Source organism: Glycine soja, chromosome 9, assembly GCF_004193775.1.
Source record: "Glycine soja cultivar W05 chromosome 9, ASM419377v2, whole genome shotgun sequence".
Classification (NCBI taxonomy): domain Eukaryota; kingdom Viridiplantae; phylum Streptophyta; class Magnoliopsida; order Fabales; family Fabaceae; genus Glycine; species Glycine soja.
Window position 1 is genome coordinate 22,961,645 of NC_041010.1, and position 18,009 is coordinate 22,979,653.

The following is an 18,009-nucleotide window of genomic DNA, read 5'->3' on the forward strand; positions in this document are numbered from 1 at the left end:
TCTTGAAAGATGAATTGAAGGCTTGCTCGAGGTCCAAAAGAAGTTTGTCTCAGCGGTTATGCGAGACAGAGACCAACATGTTAGCTATTGTCAGCAAATACCAAGAAGAGCTGAATCTAGCCACGGCCCACGGGCATAAAGTGGCGGACAAGTATGCCCAAGTGTATGTGGAAAAGGAGGCTAGAGGAAGGGTGATCAACGCGTTACATCAAGAGGCAACAATGTGGATGGGCTAGTTTGCTCTTACCTTGAATGGGAGTCAAGAGCTTCCCCTATTGCTAGCCAAGGCCAAAGCAATGGCGGACACCTACTCCGCCCCCGAGGAGATCCACGGACTTCTCAGCTATTGTCAGCATATGATAGACTTAATGGCCCATATAATTAGAAACCGCTAGGAAGTTTGTATTGTCACTCAGATCTTGACGAGTTATAAACTTTCTGAATAAAATGAGTTTATCCCGCGTTTTTACTCCAAAGATCAGTGCGAATCAAATCACTCCCGCATTTTATCTCTAGCATGCATTCATATCATGCATCGCATAAGCATCTCTTCATGGCATCATGATGAACATATCGTTCCTGCATTTGTCCGTTATCATGTTCCAACATCACATTTTGCATGAGTCATTGCATCATCATGCATATGCGTTCAACATACTTGTTGTTCTACAAACTGCATACCTTTTGTTTTCATGTTCTCCCATGCATGATCCTTGCATTTTCCTTTGCAAAACAAAAACAAAAAAAGGGAAGCATGAAAATTCATGATGCATTGCATATGTTCGGTACCATGAGCCAACCATGTTGGGATCATAAACCCATTTCACTTAAAAAACAAAATGATTGAACATGGTACCTAATGCATGGTTAACTAGGAAACGATGTTTCTTCGGGCATCCCAATTTCATAATTACATTTTCCATGCATAGCCTAAAGTATTCCTGAGTCATTCATCCCTATGAAATGTTGTTGAGGTATTGGCGGTCAGGATTGCCATTCATTGGATTATAGGGTTGAACCAAGCTCATGCTTTTACAAAAAGGTTCATCAAGTCAAGTTGAAGCATGGAAGTAACCATCTTTCAAAAATTGGGGCAAAAGATGGATCGTGTTACATCGCTGCTTCGTCTACTGCCAAACACATTTAGGACTATTGATGTCCTTGTTACTTCCAGTTTCACCTTGAGCCATGTTGAAAAATCTAAATTGATTCAACCTCATGTCCTGCGTAAAAATTTGCAATACTTCAAATGTGTATCATTCACATTCATCCATGCTTTTCATTGGTTGCATCGCTCATTGCATTCTTTCCTTGAAAAAAAATTATAATAAAAAAATAATAAAATAAAATAAAATAAAATAAAAATGAACTTAATCATTGTTATCAAAAAGAAAAGAACATGCTTTACGGTGCCCTTACCGAACCTGTGCTAGAGCTAGAGTAACGGGTGAAGTAGAGGAGGCGCAAGAGCAGATGAAGGCCGACATGGAGGCCATGAAAGAGCAAATGGCCATGATGAGCATGAAGTAGATAATGGAAGCCAATGCGGTTGCAGTTGTCGCTACCAGAGTTGTTGCTAAGGAGAATCTGATGCCCCCATCTGATCTCAACCAAATGAATCATCCAACCTCAGATATGGTGGGCAAAGATTTGGGAAGTACGAGCGGCCCCCATTATGTGCAAATTCAAAACAAGCACGCCTTCACGCCATATGGCTTGCCTTCCAACTATACACCTCCCAATGTGGCGTACACTCCCAATGAGAATGTTAATAACTCCACTTCAATACTCATTGAGAGCCAATAACCTCAATCTGATTAGGCACATGTCTCTCTAACCATAGGGGAGACACATGAAATTCCCCACCATAATCTAGCCAACTTCGAGCCTTGCCTCGGATATGCCACTGAAAGGCAAGCAGTTGGTGATATACCCCTGCAAAATACTTTGGAGGGCCGTCAGTATCACCCACAACCACACCCCTTGCATTCCACAAATGGGTAAAAACCCTCATGCTATGGCAGAAATGGGAAAGTTAGATCATCTAGAGGAAAGGGTCAGGGCCATTGAAGGAGGTGAAGATTACGCCTTTGCTAAAACTAGAAGAGTTGTTCCTGTTGGATCGAGTGGCCTCAGAATAATTAAGAAGGAGGGGTTGAATTAATTATTCCTAAACCTTTACTAATTAAAAAATTACTCTTCTAAGGATTTTACTTATGTTAAGAGAATGAGGAGTAGAAGAGAAACTTAACAGAAAGTAAAAGCGGAAATTAAATGCACAGCGGAAAGTAAAAGAGTAGGGAAGAAGAAAACAAACACACAAGAGTTTTTATATTGGTTCGGCATCAACCCGTGCCTACATCCAGTCCCCAAGCGACCTGCGGTCCTTGAGATTTCTTTCAACCTTGTAAAAATCCATTTACAAGCAAAGATCCACAAGGGATGTACCCTCCCTTGTTCTCTTTGAACCTAGTGGATGTACCCTCCACTAGAACTGATCCACAAGAGATGTACCTTCTCTTGTTCTCAATCAACAACCCAAGTAGATGTACCCTCTACTTGTACCACAAAGGATGTACCCTCCAATGTGTTAAGACAAAGATGTCAGACTGTTAAACCTTTGATACTTTGTGAATGGGGATACAAAAGAATTCTCAGGCAGTTAGTCCTTTGAACACTTTTGTATAAGGGAATGGGAAGAATCAAAAGAATTCTCAGAATGTGTCATTTTGAATTCTTTGACAAGGGAGAAGGGAGACACAAAAGAATTCAGGCGGTTAGTCCTTCGTTCTTTTGGAAAAGGGAGAAGAGAGACACAAAAAGAATTCAGGTGGTTAGTCCTTGGCGAATTCTTTTTGGCAAAGGGAGAAGAGAATGAAAAGATGAATAGCCCAAGTTTTCAAGGTTTGGAAAACCAGAAAACTTCAGAAAGCTTTTGGTACAAAGAAGAAGAAGAAGTTCAAAGAGATTCAAGGCTTGTAAAGGATTGTATGAATAAGTGTAAAAAAAATATATTGAAAAGCAAATCAAAGCCTTGCTTTTATAGACTCTTCATGTCTGGCCAAGAAGACCATTTAGAAGAGTTATAACTTTTAGAAAAACTTAAAACCAATTTGAAAAAGTCAAAAAACCTTTTAAAGAGTTACATCTTTTGATTTATTCAGAAACAACATTGGTAATCTATTACCAAATTGGTGTAATCGATTACACAAAGCTTTTGTGTGAAAGGATATGACTCTTCATATTTGAATTTGAATTTCAACGTTCAAAGGCACTGGTAATCGATTATCAAAACATTGTAATCGATTACAACTTTTTGAAAATAATTGGAACGTTGTAAATTCAATTTGAAAACTTTTCCAAAACAATTTTACTACTGGTAATCGATTACAGCAATCTGGTAATTGATTACCAGAGAGTAAAAACTCTTTGGTAAAAGGTTTTGTCAAAAACTCATGTGCTATTCAAAGTTTTGAAAATCTTTTTAATACTTATCTTGATTGAGTCTTCTCTTCATTCTTGAATCTTGATCTTGATCCTTGAATCTTGATTCTTCTCTCTAGACTTTCTTCTTGAGTCTTGAATTCTTCTTGATTCTTATCTTGAACTCTTGAATTGTTCTTAATTGATCTTGGATTCTCTTGAGTTGTTCTTTGATTGATCTTTGAGCTTTTTGTCATCACCTTTGTCATCATTTTTTGTCATCATCATTGTTATCATCAAAACACCTTTGAATCACCTTTGATTCACCATGAAGCTTTGCTTCTACAGTTCTTAGTACTCAATATCATCACCCCTCCCAAGTTCAAGGTGTCGAACTTTGACAAGTATAATGGGACTACTTACACCCAAGAACCATCTAAAGATGTATTGTCGGAAGATGGGGGCATACGCAAAAGATGAGAAACTACTGATACATTTCTTCCAAGAAAGTCTTACTGGGTTGACTGCTACCTGGTACACTAACTTGGAACCTTCTCGAGTCCGTTCTTGGAAAGACCTAATGGTTGCATTCATTGGACAGCATCAGTGCAATTCTGATATGGCTCCGGATAGGATGCAACTACAGAAAGTGTGCAAAAAAGGAGCATGAATCCTTCAAAGAATACGCCCAAAGATAGAAAGACTTGGCAACTCAAGTGGCACCTACAATGACGGAGGAAGAGATGATCACAATAATAGTAGACACATTACCAGTGTTTTACTATGAAAAATGGTGGGGTACGCACCTTCAAGCTTTGCGGATTTGGTCTTCGCCCGAAAAAAGATCGAAGTGGGTCTGAAAAGAGGAAAATTTAATCATCCTACTTTGATGAATGAGAAAACTGGGGCAAATGAAGAGGGTCAGGATGAGGGAGAAACCCATGCTGTGACTGCCATTCCTATACGGCCAAGTTTCCCACCAACCCAATAATGTCATTACTTAGCCAATAACAACCCTTCTCCTTACCTACCACCCAGTTATCCACAAAGGCCATCCCTAAATCAACCACAAAACCCACCTTCCACACAACCAATGCTAAACACCACCTCTAGCACAAACCAAAACACTAACCAAGAAATGAATTTTGCAGCGAAAAGCCTGTAGAATTCACCCCAATTCTGGTGTCCTATGCTAACTTGCTCCATTATCTATTTGATACTGCAATGGTAGCCATAACCCCTGCTAGGTTTCCTCAACCTCCATTTTTCCGAGGGTATGACTCGAACACAATGTGTGCTTATCATGGAGGAGCCCCGGGGCATTCCATTGAGCATTGTATGACCCTGAAGCGTAAGGTGCAAAGTCTAATTGATGCGGGCTGACTGAAATTTGAGGAGAATCACATATGAGTCCTAACATTGACAAGTGAAACCACACATTGGGCAATTTTCAAAGTTGTTGTTAATGACTCATCAGGATTTCCATGTTTATGCCATTATTGTAAACCACAGTTACAATGCTAAAATGGATGAATTTGACATCCTTGTCTCTCTCATCCTTTCACAGACACATCTTTGATTATTCAACTTCCACCGGAATGTGTAAGCCATTGGTTTGTTTGCTCAAAGCAACCTGCGCTCCTGAGTGTTAACTTCCAAGACCGTTCAATCAGAGATTGCTCGTGCTACACATTTGGTGGGGGTGCCGTAAAACAATGGGTAAAGTTCAAAACAAATAAGTTTCAAAATAAAAGAAAAAAAGGCATTTGATTGACTGTGTTTTCAAGTAAAAATATAGACATTCATGTGACCTCATTTTATCATCCCTAGAGAAGTGAGTTATCAAGAATAGAAGTCATTTGACTTAATCCATCAAACTGAAAAAATCCTTCAACTATTTCTCATCCTAGGAAAATTCTTTTTGCAAGAATCAAACCGCTTATTTCATTCTTCCTTGCTACAAGGTTGTGAAAAAAGACGGATACCTCAAAGCCCTACACTGGGGCAATGAGGGGCATCGTGCATGAGCCTCAAGTAAACCTAGAGGCAGATTAGAAGTTCCCACCCAATAGGTTCCCTACTACGAAAGACAACGATTGGTACCTCAAAGCCCTACACTGGGGCAATGAGGGGCATCGTGCATGAGCCTCAAGTGAACATAGGGGCAAATCAAAAGTTCTCACCCGTCGATGTTTTTTTTTAAAAAAAAAAGGGATAAACCCTGGAATTTATATGGATTGATTAAACGTCAAACGGCTCCATTGCCATCACTCCAAAATGGTCAAATGACTAAATCAAACAGAACATACACTCTGAGGAAGTTCCCAGAGAGATTTGCAAAAGATAGGATAAGGCTGCATGAATTATCACCTCTTTCAAAAGGACAGTCAATCTGTGTTTTCCGAAAAAAAATTTCAATCAAGATCACAAAACAAGGAAAGAATGACATGAACATTGTACAACTTTCCAATTACATTGCATTATTTCATATGAAGTCTGCATTTACCAAATTTCACAACAAAGGTTGCATGCATCTGCATCACTAGACATCATGTTAACTACAAAGATTTCCTACATCTAATCTTTTGAATTTGGGATGACCGGCTCTCTCGATGAGTCGATCTCTTGCTTTCTCATAAGGATGGACCCTTGGGTACTAGTACCCTCACCTTTAGAGGACTATGCGTCCTCGTCATCTGAGGGCTGCACGCCCTCACCTTCAGAGGACTACACGTCCTTGCCTTCAGAGGGCTGCACGCCCTCAGAGGACTACATGTCCTCGCCATCAGAGGATTACAAGTCCTCGTCATCAGAGGGCTGCACGCCCTCACCTTCAGAGGACTACACGTCCTCACCTTCTGAGGGCTCCACGCCCTCACCTTCAGAGGACTACACGTCCTCACCTTCAGAGGACTACAAGTCCTCACCATCAGAGGGCTGCACGCCCTCACCTTCAGAGGACTGCACGTCCTCGCCTTCAGAGGGTCATGTACCTTCACCTTCAGAGGACAACACGTCCTCGCCTTCAAAGGGCTGCATGCCCTCACCTTCAAAGGACTACACACCCTCATCTTCAAAGGGCTACACGCCCTCACCTTCAGAGGACTACACGTCCTCACCTTCAGAGGACTTCATGCCCTCACCTTCAAAGGGCTACACGCCCTCGCCTTCAAAGGACTACACGTCCTCACCCTCGTCTTCAGAGGACTATATGTCCTCCCCTTGAGTGGACTACACATCCTCGCCTTTAGAGGGCTGCACGCCCTTGCCTTTAGAGGACTAGACGTCCTTGCCTTCAGAGGGCTACACCCCTTCTCTTTCAGAGTACTACACGTCCTCGCCTTTGAGGGCAACGCGTCCTCACTTTCAGTGGGCTCCATATCCACACCTTAAGATAATTTAAGGTCCTCTGCCCTTAAATGCTTAACCGAGACTCGCGCTCCCGGTTAAGGGGCCAGTAGTTTCCTTTTATCAGTTCTTGGGCCACCCCCTGATATTGGAGGGCGACCAACTGTGCGAGCACAACCAGAGAGGGAGGCTATCACGCAACTACTACGCATACCGGGGCAAGATTTCACCCATGCCACTGCAAAGAGACGAGTGCGGATCATGCGCACCAATATGACCACTCTTACACAGATATGGATGACGTTGCTACTTAGCAACATTCCGTCCAGCGGCCACATTGCCGATCTCCCCCTGCGGAAATATCAGTTGGTCTGTGTCGTTCCGACATAGGTAAGTATGCACTTCTCTCAACTGATTTCTGATGTCATCTATTGTTTGCAGGGATCACAAGACACCCAGTGGACCCGAAGCAAGGTCATGCCATCATGACATCATGACATAGGTAAGCATGCACATCGCTCAACTGATTTCTGATGTCATCTATTGCTTGCAGGGATCGCGCCCGCAAGACACCCAGTGGACTCGAAGAAGTCCAATAGGGTCCTAGGGTTTCCAGCTCTAATTACGGGCCTCTGTCAGTTCTACGGAGTGCCAGTCGCCCCCAGCAAGTTCATCAGGCCCCCTACTAACCGAGCTTTCATCAAGAAGTACTGCGCCCCTAGGCAGGCGCAGGGCAAAACACCACAGCAGTCTAGGGATGGCCGGCAGCGGGCAACAGACGCACCGCCACCACCTCTAGAGTTCACCTCAGCTCATCTACAAAAAGGTTAGAGCGTTGCCTACAACACATGGCCGACCAATAGGCAACCAAGTCCAAAGCCAAAGGTAAGCAAAGTACTAGGTCCGTGGCCGACAAGTCATCACGCGTCCAGCTCAAGACGTTAAAGAAGCGCTACTAGGAGGCAACCTAGTACCTTTTAAATCTCTGCATGTTATTTGATCACCTTCATTTCTCAAGTCATAGTAGGACACACCTAGTTGCTGATGATCCTAGGAATTTAAATAAAACGAGCACAAGCTCGGAAGGTAGTCATACCTCACAAAATATGTGCATGTGTGTTTAGGTAGTGAAAATACCTTAGATATGCATGTATGTAATTTAGGTAGCAAGATACCTTGGATATGCATGTATATAGCAAAAATACCTCACAAAAATATACACATGTTTAGGTAGCAAAATACCTCATAGAGAAAAAAAAACAAAAACAAACAAGGAAAAGAAATAAACACATGATAAAAAGGAAAAGAGAAAAAAGAAAAATAAGTTGTCTAGCTGAAAAACCAACATGCTTTTGAAAAGAGATGACTTCCAGCTTTTCTTTGAAAAAATTCACTGATCATAACCAGTTTTTGAAAAAAAAAGTGTATACACCTGAAGGGTGAATGCTGTGAAAATTTTCCTGAACACCCAAAAATAGACTCAGATGAATGCACAAATTGATAAAAGAACATATTTTGGAAACACTGGGTTGACTTAAATAGAGGAAATTAATCCTGAGCCCTAGCATCACATGACCATAAAAGTTTGACACTTGAGTGTCCGCATAGGTGCATGCATGACTAGTTTTGCATACAATTTCCAAATCATCATTGTTGCATTTGTGTCATGGAAATAATGTGGGACATCCCCATTTATCCTTGAACCAAACCAAACCCTGACATATATCATGTCCAGCCGTGCTACAAGCCTTGAGCCAAAATCCCAACTTACCATAAACCTTGACCCAGGGTGAGAATATCAATCCTTGCCCTCGGAAGAAAACACAAAAAGATGGAAAATTCCCAATCAAAGAAAGGGAGAAAGCAAAAAGGGAAAGAAAATTCCCAATTAAAAGAGGGAGAGAAAGCAAAAAAAAAAAAGAAAGAAAATCCCCGATCAAAGATCGGAAGAAAACAGAAGAAACATGCAGAAAGGTCTTTGGACCAGACAATATCTGAACAATACAGAATTGTCACCAAAAAAAAAAGAAAGGAAACCACGACCTAAAGTGGCCCTCTCCCTTTGATTACCAACCAAAATCCTGTGCGTCGGTGACTTGTTCACCTCGTGCTAAACAAAAACAGAAAAGGAAAAGGCCAAAAACACTCAAAGCCAATGTTCCCACCAAAAAAACACCATTCCCCAAGAAAAGTCCTATTGATCCATGATCACGCATGTAATCTTTGATTTGATAGGAAATGATTTGCAAAATCAAGTCATGACATATCTATGGTTTGGAATTAGGATGAAACACTTACCTGTGTGAGATTGACACACTTTGAGTGATTTTCTTCTATTTTTGTTGAACCCAGTGTTTCCTCTAAATGGTCATTTAGAAGCGAAATGCTAAACATCCAAAATCTCATTTATGGTTACGAGAAAATTTCATCAGCATACTCTCCTTCCCCGGTAGACACATTGTTTTTCATTCAAAAAAACATATGTTGCTCTGATCAGTTGGAAATTTTGTCTCTTTACTAAAGCATGTTCGCATTTTAGTAAAGAAAACACCGAGACTATTTTAGTCTCACAAGTTATCCAGAACTATGTAGGTCTGAGTTCCTTATTGAGGATACGTAGGAGCAAGAGCCTCGCTTTTGTCGGCCACCCCACAATTTCTGTCATACTGGCACTGGAGTCACGTGACATGCGGAGATACCCAAGTGGTTATCCGTTTAAACTTTCTTTTGCTATCTCTAAGACTCAAAGCATGATAGCACGCAGAGACTAACGTCGTCTTCTGCACCCTTTGTCAATCGCAGCCAACAAGCCCGTTGACACGCGGAGATTTACGTCATCTTCCGCGCAGACAATTTCTGTCATACTGACACTAGAGTCACATGACATGCGAAGATACCGAAGTGGTTATCCTCACTTTTAAAACTTTCTTTTGCTATCTATAAGACTCAAAGCATGATAGCACGCAGAGACTAACGTTGTCTTCTGCGCCTTTTGCCATCCAAAGGCGGCGGGCTCGATGAGTGATAAACGTGCAGAGACAAATTCTACGCCCTTTATCATTCAGGAGCAGCGAGTCGAGTGGTAAATGCACATAGATGAATTCTGCGCCCTTTGCCATTCAAATTTCGCAAATTGGGTGATAAACGCGCATAGACGAGTTCTGCGCCCTTTATCATTCAGGAACAACAAGTTGGGTGGTAAACTCGCAGAGACAGATTCTGCGCCCTTTATCATTCGGGAGCAGCGAGAAGAGTGGTAAACGCGCATAGACGAATTTCGCGCCCTTTATCATTCAAGAGCAGCAAGCTGAGTGGATAAACACGCATAGACGAATTCTGCGCCCTTTATCATTCAGGAACAACAAGTCGGGTGGTAAACGCGCAGAGACAGATTCTGCGCCCTTTATCATTCGGGAGCAGCGAGTCGACTGGTAAACACGCATAGAAGAATTCTGCGCCCTTTGCCATTCAGATTTCGCAAATTGGGTGATAAACGCGCATAGACGAATTCTGCGCCCTTTATCATTCAAGAGCAGCAAGCTGAGTGGATAAACACGCATAGACGAATTATGTGCCCTTTATCATTCAGAAAAACAAGTAGGGTGGTAAACACGCAAAGACAGATTCTACGCCCTTTATCATTCGGGAGCAGCGAGTCGACTGGTAAACGCACATAGACGAATTCTACGCCCTTTGCCATTCAGATTTCGCAAATTGGGTGATAAACACGCATGGACGAATTATACGCCCTTTATCATTCAGGAACAACAAGTTGGGTGGTAATCGCGCAGAGACAGATTATGTGCCCTTTGTCATTCGGGGACAGTAAGTCGAGAGGTGGGCGGAGACAAATTATGGTCATTTTGCGCACCTTTTCGCCATCCAGAGGCGATCGTGTCCGATGGCACGTAGAGACAATTTATGGTCATTCTGTGTCTCTCCGCCCAGGCTTGACCGCGTCCAACAAAATGCAGAGACAAATTATGGTAATTCTGCGTCTTGTATCAACCAAGAGGAACAAATTCGACAGTATCAGGATGATGTGTCGGTACTGATCATTTTCAAATTTTTGCAGGTTCCGCTGGCAGGGAGATTCACTGGCCGAATGGTGTTTTGCTCAAACGAAATTAGTGTCTTATCTTTACTTCCCTTTTATCTCCAATAAAAGACAAGTAAAGAGGGGCAACTATCATACCCTAATTTCGTCCGGGAACCATCCGTTGTTGGGATGCGACGCTCGTTTGACCACTTTGAGGTATTGGGCACCCATCGTTAGGCAATTTGTGAAGTTCCGAGACATGCAGGAAGCCAAAAGAAAAGCGTTGTAGCGCAATCCGTGAAGTTTCGTGACATGCCGGAAATAAAAAGGAAGTGTTAGTGCGCAATCCGTAAAGTTCCATAACGTTCCGGAAGGCAAAAAAGGGATGATTACGTAATCCGTAAGGTTTCACAACATTACGGAAAGAAAACAAGTATCGTTACGAAATTCATAAGTTTCCGTAACTTTACTGAAAAAGAATCACCAAAAAAAGGCAGGGGTGTATTTAGTAAAAATGGGGTTCAAATAGCAACCAGGCCCACTTGGGCCTTCCAGGATGTTCCTCCAGAAGGCGGTTGCTTCTGGAGGAAGCAACTTAGCTCGCCTGGGCGAGCTGGGTGGCAAGCTCCTCCCCTATTTTCCTATAAATAGGGGGAGGAGTGAAGGAGAAAAATGTTCAACCCTCCTGGTATTTGAGGATCACTTAAAATTAGTGAGAAAAATTGTTTTCGTGAAGAAAATCCAAGCTGAGGCACTTCCGTAACGTTTTCGTGGGTGATTTCGCGAAGATTTTCAACCCTTCTTCGACGTTCTTTGTTCGTTCTTCGTCGTTCTTCAGTCTTCAACCGGTAAGTTCCCGAAATCGAACTTTTCAATTCATTCTATGTACCCTTAGTAGTCCTCATTTGTTTCACGTGCTTTTATTTTCATTTCATTTACTTTCCGTACCCCCTTTTGACGTGCTTTAGTCATTTACTTAAGTCATTTTCTCGCCAAATCAAAAAATAAAATAAATTTCCACCGATCATTTGAATTGTAACATCCGTTAATTTTTGTTAAAATGAAATCCGACCGTTCGGTCATGCCGTAACCAAGTTGGAAACCAAAAAGAGGTAAAATAATAATATAATAATAAAAAATATCTTTTAGTAAAATAAATCAAAAAAATCAATCGGACGTTTTTCTTTGGGATTTCTCTTTCTTAATCGAATCGACTAATAACCAAAGTGAAACTAAGGCTAAAATCAATTCATAAACCAAACTTTTGTCATCGCCTAAAAAAGCCATTTTCAAAGGTCCAACGCCTTGAAATGGTCTTTTCCGCTTTTATTGGTTAAATGTAGATTAATAAAAAGCCTAAAATCAATATTTAACTTTGTTACCTCTTTCCAAAATAAAGAAATCATTAATGGTCCAATGCCTTAATGTTTTCTCACTTTTCAAAGGAATCGAAAGATTGTCTAATGGTCTAACGCCTTAAATGACCTTTCATTCAATAAAAATGTATCTTGCAAAAAAGGATAAAAAATAACATAACCAAAATGCTTTGTTCACAAAAGAACTACGTAGGTCTGATTTTCTCATCACAATTGAGGAATACGTAGGAGCAAAGCGAAACGCCCTTGTCGACCACAAAAAGATAAAAATATAAAAAGGCATAAAAAAAAGACAAAAGAACGTAAAAAGGGAAGATAACATAAATTGAAGTCATATTTGCACATTTGATTAAAGGCTGCCGTCTCTTGTAACGGACGTGTGGGGTGCTAATACCTTCCCCATGCGTAAATACAACTCCTAAACCTTTCACTTAAAGTTCGTAGATGACGTCTTTTCTGGTTTTTTTGACGTTTTGCTCAAATAAACGTTGGTGGCGACTCCGCGCGTATTCCTTTCTTGGAACACGCACCCGCGAGTCACACGTCGCCCTCCCGCTGAAGGGTAGGTTGCGACAGTTGCTGAGGCATTTGTTGCCACCATATAAGTGCACTTCCTGCTCTCTGACACTGCTCACAAGTGCTACAAATCTTCCACACATCTTTAAAGATGGTGGGCCAATAAAAGCCACAGTCAAGCACTTTGCGAGCTATCCTTTGAACACCCAGATGACCTCCCGGTGTGGAAGAATGACAGAACTGCCGGACTGAGTCAGTCTCATGATCTGGAATGCATCGTCTAATGACTTGATCATTGCACAATTTCCACAAGTAGGGGTCATCCCAAATAAAATGCTTAGCATCACTCTTAATTTTACTTTTTGAGCCTTAGATGCTAAGGGAGGAAAAACAGAAGCAACTAAATAATTGACAATGTTAGCAAACCAGGGAGTAGAAAGAGAATCAGAAATACTATACATTATATATAAATGATCATTTGGGAAATCATCCCGAATGTGTGAGTCCTCATCATACACATGTGCGATCCGACTCAAATGATCAACAACTAAGTTTTGTGCTCCGCTCCTATCATGGATCTCCAAGTCAAATTCTTAGAGCCAGAGCATCCATTGGATCAACCTAGGCTTTGAATCAGCCTTCTTCAACAAGTACTTTAAAGCTGCATGGTCAATATAAACAATAATGCGACTACCATGCAAATAAGAACAAAATTTTATAAGAGCAAACACTATGGCTAATAGCTTTTTCTCAGTAGTAGTATAATTCGCTTGGGCAACATCTAAAGTCCTAGAAGCATAATATATCACCCTAGGCAATTTATAAATTTTCTGAGCAAGGACAGCCCCCAATGCATAATTGGATGCATCACACATAAGCTCAAAAGGGACTATCCAGTCGGGTGCTTGGATGATGGGGGTGGTAGTCAGTGCTCTTTTGAGGCAATCAAAAGCCTCCTTGCATTTATCGTTAAAGTCAAACTCCACCTCCTTTTGCAACAAGTTGAATAGTGGAAGGGCTACCTTGCTAAAATCTCTTATAAAGCGCTTGTAGAATCCTGCATGACCAAGAAAAGATCGCACCTCTCGCATGCAAGAGGGGTAAGGCAATTGTGAAATAACATAAATTTTTCCAGGATCTACTGCAATGCCCTTATTGGAAATAATGTGGCCTAAAACTATACCTTGCTCAACCATAAAATGACATTTTTCAAAATTTAGAACAAGGTTAGTTTCAGTGCATTTATTCAAAACCTTTTCCAGACTATCCAAACAATTATCAAAAGAGGATCCATATACAGTGAAATCATCCATAAACACCTCTATGCAATTTTCTAAAAAATCACTAAAAATACTAATCATGCACCGCTGGAAGGTACCAGGGGCATTGCACAGGCCGAAAGGCATCCTCCTATAGGCAAAAGTGCCGAAGGGGCAGGTGAATGTGGTCTTTTCCTGATCCTCAGGAGCAATAGTGATTTGCATATAACCAGAAAAACCATCAAGGAAACAGTAGTGAGATTTACCTGACAAGCGTTCAAGCATCTGGTCAATGAATGGCAGGGGAAAATGGTCCTTTTTGGTAAACTGGCTCAGCCTCCTATAGTCGATGCAGACTCTCCAACTGTTCTGCACCCGAGTAGGAATCAACTCCTCCTTCTCATTTTTTATCACGGTGAGGCCGGTTTTCTTCGGGACTCACCCATTGGTTGTCGGAGATAGGATAAATGATTCCAACTTGCAAAATCTTGGTTACCTCCTTCTTCACCACATCAAGAATCACCGGGTTGAGTCTTCTCTGTGGCTGTCTTACTGGTTTAGCTCCATCTTCTAAATTTATTCGATACATACATGTGGATGGGCTAATACCAGGAATGTCCGCCAGGGTCCAGCCTATAGCCTTCTTATGCTTCTTGAAAACAGATAACAGCTTCTCCTCTTGCTCATCAGCAAGGGAGGCAGATATAATTACTGGAAAACTTTTGCTATCATCCAAGTAAGCATTTTTTAAATTTGATGGCAGAGGCTTCAATTCTGGTGTGGGCGGCTGGATAATGGTAGAAAGAGATGGTTTCTCAGCCTGTACCTCATAAAGAAAGTCAGAAGTATGTGTACTTCCTGAAACATGGTTAGTTCTATCTGACTTTATAAAATCAATCTCAAGAGGTAAAACATCAGACATGTAATCAATATCAAATTCAGATTCACTCTCAGCATCAAATTCAGACTTATGATCAAGTACAAATTCAGATTCAATGCATGAAGAGTGACAGGCATGCAGATTAGAATGAAGATCAGTCATGTATTCATCAACAATATGGTCAATTATTTCAACACGAAATACAGAAAGATCTTTAGATGGGTGTTTCATAGCATCAAGAATATTAAAATGATCATTTATATCACCAAACTCCATAGATAGTGTGCCTGCATATACATCTATCTTAGTTCTAGCAGTTTTCATAAAAGGCCTGCCTAGAATGATGGGAACTGAGCCTTTAGAAAATCCCTCCTCCATATTCAAAATATAAAAATCAACAGGGAAAATCAGTTCAGCAACTCTAACTAAGACATCCTCTATGAAACCAGCAGGGTAGGCAACACTTCTATTAGCTAAATGAATTACCACATCAGTTGAGTGCAAAGGACCTAGAGATAGAGAATTAAAAATAGACAGAGGCATAACACTAACAGAAGCTCCTAAATCTAGCATGGCATTGTCAAACTTATTGTTCCCTATAATACAAGGTATGCTGAATGTACCTGGATCTTTACATTTTTTAGGGATTTGGGGAACAGATTTACCAATCAATGCGGAGACATTTCTGCCCATACTAATTCTTTCACTTCCTTTAAGCTTCCGCTTATTAATGCACAGCTCCTTCAAGAATTTAGCATATCTTGGAATTTGCTTTATTGCATCCAGCAGAGGTATGTTTACTTCTACTTTTCTAAATGTTTCCAAGATCTCCTTCTCTGCCTCTTCCATTTTTTGTTGGAAATTGCTCATGGAGGAAATGGAAGAGGGATATGTTGCTTCTCTTTAGATTCACCTGCTTAGAAATTGTTAGGTAACTTACTCTTTAAATTTTTGTCATCATCTTTTTCTGGAGTAGAGTGAAGTTGGGCAGGTTCATTTGTGGATGAGGAAGATGTTGCAGTTGAGGTTCTTGACACTGCTTTCCCGACCTCAACGTAATGGCACTCACATTTTTGGGATTCTGGACATATTGAGAAGGTAATCTATCAAAATTCTGGGACTGTTGTTGATTTAACTGTGTAGCCAATTGTCCCATCTAATTAGTTAAGCTCTAAATGGAGGCTCTGGTCTCTTGTTGAAACTGCATGTTTTGCATAGTCATTTGTCTCACAAGTTCTTCAAGGGAAGATTGCAGAGGAACCTCAGCTGTTTGCTGTTTCTGGGGTTGTTGCTGCTGAATTGGTAGAGGAACGTATGGTCTGCTTGAGCTAGCAGCATTCTGGAAATAAGGTTGTTGTTGTTGCTGTTGTTGTGTAGGACTCGACCATCTAAGGTTGGGATGATTCCTCCACCCGGGATTGTACCTATTGCTAGAGAGGTCATAATTATTTTGTTGTGGCTGATTTTGCTGCTGAGGTTGAGGAAGTTTGTTGTAGATGTTTGCAGCATAAGCTTCAGGCTATTCAATTGCTTTAGATTGTTGCACAGAAGGGCAAAGGTCTATGTGGTGGTCGGCAAAGGAGCATAAACCACAGAGTCTGGCGACAGATGCAAATTTTTTATTCATGGCCAGTTGGGTTACCAGGTTAACCAAGGCATCTATTTTACCTTCAAGCTTCTTAGTCTCACCTGATGAAGATGAATTCGTGGCTACTTTATGCACTCCTCTAATGACAATAGCATCATTGCTGGGAGTTTGAAGCCATCTTCTCAATTAAATTTTTTGCTTCAGCAGGGGTCATCTCTCCAAGGGCTCCACCACTGGCAGCATCTGTCATACTTCTCTCCATGTTACTGAGTCCTTCATAAAAATATTGGAGGAGAAGCTGCTCAGAAATCTGGTGGTGAGGACAACTGACACATAGTTTCTTAAATCTCTCCTAGTATTCATATAAGCTCTCTCCACTGAGTTGTTTAATGCCTGAAATATCATTTCTGATGGTCGTGGTCCTGGAAGCAGGGAAATTTTTTTCTAAGAATACTCTCTTGAGGTCATCCCAACTCGTGATGGACCGTGGAGCAAGGTAATAAAGCCAGTCCTTTGCCACTCCCTTTAAAGAATGAGGAAAGGCCTTCAGAAATATGTGATCCTCCTGGACATCTGGGGGTTTCATGGTGGAGCAGACAATATGGAATTCTTTCAGATGCTTGTGTGGGTCTTCACCTGCAAGGCCATGAAACTTTGGAAGCAAATGGATCAGTCGAGTTTTAAGAACATATAGGACATCCTCATCAGGGTATTGGATGCACAAGCTTTCGTAGGTGAAATCAGGTGCAGCCATTTCCCTTAGAGTCCTCTCACGGGGTGGAGGTTGTGCCATGTTCTCAGAATGTTCAAAACAATAATGCTCAAAATCACCAATAACAGAATGCTCAGGATGCTCAAAAGGTACTAAATGATGTCTAACTAATCTATGAAATGTCCTATCTATCTCAGGATCAAAGGGTTGTAAGTCAGATGGATTGCCTCTAGTCATACACTATATTCAGCATGCACAACTAATTGTCTTCTTATGCAAGTAACAGTGTAGGTTTGAACTACAGCTACCATTAAATGATATCCAAATGACTTGAAATTTTGTGAGCAACCTTATAAAATGATGAGAAGATAGCACAAAAAATTTCAAACAAAATTTCAAAGTCTAACTATAGAAGCTAAAACTGATAAGTTAAGAAAAATAAGAGAATAATACTTGGAAAATAAAAAACTTTTGACAGAATCGCAAGGGAAATTTTTTTTCTACCCCAAATACATATATAATAATTGCGATTCTGATAACCGGAGCAAAAGTTATGGCTGTTTGAAGTTTTGACCAAAATCAAATTTGCTACTTTTTTGGTACTTTCAAATCTGACAAAACTAAGGGCTCTATCAGCCAAAAATAACAACTATGGCTACCAAAACAAAAAATCCCAATTAATTCAGCAAGGGTGGTCTCTGAAATCCGTCGCTAAGGGATTTCCATTACTACCCTGTTTTCCAGCAAGTGTTCTATTCAGCAAAAGTGGTCGCTAAATCCGTCGCAAAACACTATTCACAGCAAAACACCAAAACTGAAATAGGGGAAGCGCTGAACAGAAAAAAACTAAAACAAAACACACAAAAAA

At 41.0% G+C, this 18,009-nt stretch overlaps 1 non-coding gene across 1 annotated transcript; it reads left to right on the plus strand.

Moving 5' to 3' along the window:
• The first annotated feature begins 16,737 nt into the window (after positions 1 to 16,737).
• On the plus strand, positions 16,738 to 16,844 carry LOC114369060. The gene has a single exon (XR_003657522.1). It is a non-coding gene; the product is annotated as a small nucleolar RNA R71 (small nucleolar RNA).
• Positions 16,845 to 18,009: the final 1,165 nt, after the last annotated feature.